This window comes from Corvus brachyrhynchos, unplaced genomic scaffold, assembly GCF_000691975.1.
Source record: "Corvus brachyrhynchos isolate BGI_N302 unplaced genomic scaffold, ASM69197v1 scaffold309, whole genome shotgun sequence".
In the NCBI taxonomy this organism is placed as follows: Eukaryota; Metazoa; Chordata; class Aves; order Passeriformes; family Corvidae; genus Corvus; species Corvus brachyrhynchos.
Window position 1 is genome coordinate 97056 of NW_008240227.1, and position 5593 is coordinate 102648.

Here is a 5593-nt window from a genome sequence, read left to right on the forward strand (position 1 = left end):
ACACCCCGCGAGTAGCCCCAGGGACACCCCCGGACTTGGGGACACCCCGGGAACAGCCCCAGGGACACTCCGGGACTTGGGGACACCCCGGGAACACCTCGGGGACACCCCGGGAACAGCCCCAGGGACACCCCGGGGACTTGGGGACACCCCAGGAACGACTTGGGGACACCTTGGGAGCAGCCCCAGGGACACCCCGGGAACAGCTCGGGGACACCCCCGGGGTCACCCGGACAGGGACAGGAGCAGGGAGCGGGACGCGATTAATTCCCGGTTTTTTCAGGCTCAGGGAAGGGTTAATTCCCGATTTTTCAGGCACAGGGAAGGGTTAATTCCCGGTTTTTTCAGGCACGAAGAAAGGTAAATTCCCGGTTTTTTCAGGCTCAGGGAAAGGTAAATTCCCGGTTTTTTCAGGCTCAGGGAAGGGTTAATTCCCGGTTTTTTCAGGCACAGGGAAGGGTTAATTCCGGATTTTTCAGGAAGAAGGAAGGGGTTAATTCCCGGTTTTTCAGGAAGAAGGAAGGGCTAATTCCCGATGAGTTTTCAGGCACAGGGAAAGGTAAATTCCCGGTTTTTCAGGCACAGGGAAGGGTTAATTCCCGGTTTTTTCAGGCACGAAGAAAGGTAAATTCCCGGTTTCTTCAGGCTCAGGGAAGGGTTAATTCCCGATTTTTCAGGCACAAGGAAAGGTAAATTCCCGATTTTTTCAGGCTCAGGGAAGGGTTAATTCCCGATTTTTCAGGCACAAGGAAAGGTAAATTCCCGATTTTTTCAGGCTCAGGGAAGGGTTAATTCCCGATGAGTTTTCAGGCACAGCGAAAGGTAAATTCCCGGTTTTTTGAGGCCAAATTCCCAGCGGGATCAGCAGCTGCCCCCACCCAGCCCCGCTCCCAGCGCACATCCCGGTTTTTCCCTGGAATCCGATCCCTTTGCTCCTCTCCGTGACCTCTCCCCAAACAAGGCCGGCCTTTGATGGGCTCCCAGAGCTCCTTCCCATCCCTCGTTCCCGCTCTCCCGGGAATCCCAGCGCTCGGAATCCAACCGGGAAGGGGAGAGAGGGGGATCCAGGAGGGAATTCCCAGCTCCCAGCCCGGCCTAAAGTTCGGCCTAAAGTCCGGCTTGTGAGAAAACCGACCAAGATCCCATTCCATGATTGTGCGGGGATTATCCAGGTCGGGGTAGGGGGGATAATCCAGATCTCCCTAAATTCCATTCCCATTCCCGATCCCGGCAAATCCAGGCGCTTCCCAAAATGTGGATTTAGGACCCCACCCCCCCTCCGGCACCACCCCAACTCAGCGATCCGGCCCCAAAAAGGATCCCACCTGATCCAACCCCAAATTCCCCCCGGAGCCCCCATTCCCAAAACCCCAGGAGATCTGGGAAGCTGCTCCCACTTTTCCCATTCCCCGTTCCCACCTGATCCAATCCCAATTTCCCCCCGGAGTCCCCCATTCCCAAACTCCCGGAGATCCATGGAGCTGTTCCCACTCTTCCCGACCCCATTCCCAGTTCTCACCTGATCCAACCCCCATTCCCAAAACCCCAGGAGATCTGGGAAGCTGCTCCTGCTCTTCCCAGTCCCGTTCCCGGTTCCCATCTGATCCAATCCCAAATTCCCCCCGGAGCCCCCATTCCCAAAACCCCAGGAGATCCATGGAGCTGTTCCAGCTCTTCCCAATCCTGCTCCCAGTTCCCATCTGATCCAATCCCAAATTCCCCTCGGAGCCCCCATTCCCACAAATCCGGGAGATCCATGGAGCTGCTCCCTCTCTTCCCAACCCCATTCCTGGTTCCCAACCGATCCAATCCCAAATTCCCCCCAGAGCCCCCATTCCCAAAACCCCAGGAGATCCATGGAGCTGCTCCCACTTTTCCCATTCCCTGTTCCCACCTGATCCAATCCCAAATTCCCCCCAGAGCCCCCATTCCCAAAACCCCAGGAGATCCATGGAGCTGCTCCCACTTTTCCCATTCCCTGTTCCCACCTGATCCAATCCCAAATTCCCCCCAGAGCCCCCATTCCCAAAACCCCAGGAGATCCATGGAGCTGCTCCCACTTTTCCCATTCCCTGTTCCCACCTGATCCAATCCCAAATTCCCCCCAGAGCCCCCATTCCCAAAACCCCAGGAGATCCATGGAGCTGCTCCCACTTTTCCCATTCCCTGTTCCCACCTGATCCAATCCCAAATTCCCCCCAGAGCCCCCATTCCCAAAACCCCAGGAGATCCATGGAGCTGCTCCCACTTTTCCCATTCCCTGTTCCCACCTGATCCAATCCCAAATTCCCCCTGCACCCCCTTTCCCAGCACTCCCAAAACCTGATCCCGGGCTGCCGCATGCCCCAAGGACAGGGAACCCGGGGATTAAACTCCTCCCGGGGGGTGAGGGGGCAGAATTTGGGGATTTTGGGGGATTTTTGGGAATTTTTGGAGATTTCTGGGATTCCCCTCACCCCCAGGGCAGGATCGGATTCCAGCAGGAGCCGCAATCCCGACCTGGAGCGCTCCCGGCCCAGGCGGGAGGAGGAGGAGGAACAACAACAACAACACCACCGGGAAAGGGGTGGGAAAAGAGGGAAAGATCCCAAATTCAAGTTACCTCCTTCCTTCTTCCCGCTTTTCCTGCTTCCGCTGAGCCTGATCATTCCCACAGATCCCGAGGTTTTCTTGGGAATTTGGGAATAAACCCCCCTGAGATGGACGAGGGAAGCTCAGGGAAAGCCGAGCCCGATCCTTCCCACCGATCCCAAGGTTTTAGTGGGATTTCTTGGGAATTTGGGAACAAACATCCCTGGGATGGACTGGGAGAGCAGGGATTGGGATGGGAACATCCCCAATTCCTGCCGGGATGAGCTCAGGGAAAACCGAGCCCGATCCTGTCCCCAAATCCCCGAATCCCGAGGTGTTCTTGGGAATTTGGGAATAAACCCCCCTGAGATGGACGAGGGAAGCTCAGGGAAAGCCGAGCCCGATCCTTCCCACCGATCCCGAGGTTTTAGTGGGATTTCTTGGGAATTTGGGAACAAACATCCCTGGGATGGACTGGGAGAGCAGGGATTGGGATGGGAACATCCCCAATTCCTGCCGGGATGAGCTCAGGGAAAACCGAGCCCGATCCTGTCCCCAAATCCCCGAATCCCGAGGTGTTCTTGGGAATTTGGGAATAAACCCCCCTGGGATGGACGAGGGAAGCTCAGGGAGAGCTGAGCCTGATCATTCCCACAGATCCCGAGGTTTTCTTGGGAATTTGGGAATAAACCCCCCTGAGATGGACGAGGGAAGCTCAGGGAAAGCCGAGCCCGATCCTTCCCACCGATCCCAAGGTTTTAGTGGGATTTCTTGGGAATTTGGGAACAAACATCCCTGGGATGGACTGGAAGAGCAGGGATTGGGATGGGAACTTCCCCAATTCCTGCCGGGATGAGCTCAGGGAAAACCGAGCCCGATCCTGTCCCCAAATCCCCGAATCCCGAGGTGTTCTTGGGAATTTGGGAATAAACCCCCCTGAGATGGACGAGGGAAGCTCAGGGAAAGCCGAGCCCGATCCTTCCCACCGATCCCAAGGTTTTAGTGGGATTTCTTGGGAATTTGGGAACAAACATCCCTGGGATGGACTGGGAGAGCAGGGATTGGGATGGGAACATCCCCAATTCCTGCCGGGATGAGCTCAGGGAAAACCGAGCCCGATCCTGTCCCCAAATCCCCGAATCCCGAGGTGTTCTTGGGAATTTGGGAATAAACCCCCCTGGGATGGACGAGGGAAGCTCAGGGAGAGCTGAGCCTGATCATTCCCACAGATCCCGAGGTTTTCTTGGGAATTTGGGAATAAACCCCCCTGGGATGGACGAGGGAAGCTCAGGGAAAGCCGAGCCCGATCCTTCCCACCGATCCCGAGGTTTTAGTGGGATTTCTTGGGAATTTGGGAACAAACATCCCTGGGATGGACGAGGGAAGCTCAGGGAGAGCCGAGCCCGATCCTTCCCACAGATCCCGAGGTTTTCTTGGAGTTTTCCCTCTCCCAGCACAAGAATTTGGGAATAAACACCCCCGGGAACACCAAAACCCGGGATGAGGCACAAGGGATCCCACACGCTCCCAGAACAGCGGGAAAAGGGATGGAAAAGGGTTTGGGATGCAAAAAAGGGCGGGAGCAGCTCTCAACCGCATCCCGTCGCCATCCCGCCGGACACGCAAATCCAGGGAAAACCTGGAAAAACCTCGGGAAGCGGGGACAAATCCGCACGTGACGGCGAGCGAAGCCCAGGAAAACTCATCCGGCTGGAAAATTCCGCTTAATTTTTAGCCCGGCCCTCGTGACCTCCGGGATTGTTGGGATTGTTTCGCTTTTCCCGCTTCCCTGGGATGGTTTTTTTTTAAAGGGAAAACGCCGCTGGAGGATCCCAAAGGATCCCGAAGGATCCCGAAGGAGCTTCCTGGGAATGCTGAGCATGTGGGAATGGCCTGTGGAGAGAGAAAGGCTGGAATTGGGAATCACCAGGGGAGGGGGATTTCCCTAATCCTAAAATATCCCGGGGAAATCCATCGTGGTTCCCGCAGGGATCATCCCAGGGCTGCCCAACCCCCTCCAGGCTTTCCGAACAGCCTGGAAAAAAGCTGGAATTCCAAGAGTTTGGGCGTTTTTCCCCCTGGAAAAGGGTTCTTGGGAAGAGGCAAGCCTTGGATTTGGGGCTGCTGGGACATCCTGGAAAAGCAGGAAAACATTCCCGGTTTATCCAGGCTGCTCTGAGGTTGGGACACTTCCAGGGATTGGGAATTCCTGGGTTTCCCCCCTGTTTTATCCTGGACCGCTGGATCATCGTCGGGATCCAGGGAAATCCAGCATCCCTCAGGCCACCCCGCGCTCCCGGGGGGTCTTTTCCTCGGGAAAAGGGATTTTCCATGGAAAAACGGAGCTGGGAGCCCTCCTTTGGCCGGAACACAGCTCATCCCAATTCCCATGGAATGCTCATCCCGATTCCTGCCTCATCCCCATCCTGATTCCCACGGAATCCTCATCCCAACTTCCACAGGATCCTCATCGCAGCTCCCAACCCATCCTCATCCCAATTCCCGCCTCATCCCAATTCCCGCCTCATCCCAATTCCCATGAAATCCTCATCCCGATTTCCACCTCATCCCAATTCCCACGGAATCCCCATCCCAGTTCCCATGGAATCCTCATCCCATTTTCCACAGGATCCTCATTCCGATTTCCTCCTCATCCTGGTTCCCATGGAATCTTCATCCCGATTTCCACCTCATCCCAATTCCCACTCCATCCTCATCCCAATTCCCTCCTCATCCCGATTCCCGCCTCATCCTCATCCCAATTCCCATGCAATCCTCATCCCATTTTCCACAGGATCCTCATCCCGATTTCCTCCTCAGCCTGATTCCCATGGAATCCTCATCCCAATTCCCACCTCATCCCCATCCCAATTCCTGCCTCATCCTCATCCCAATTCCCACGGGATCCTCATCCCGGTTCCCACCTCATCCCCATCCCAGTTCCCATGGAATCCTCAGCCTGATTCCCATGGAATCCTCATCCCAATTCCCACCTCATCCCCATCCCAGTTCCCATGGAATC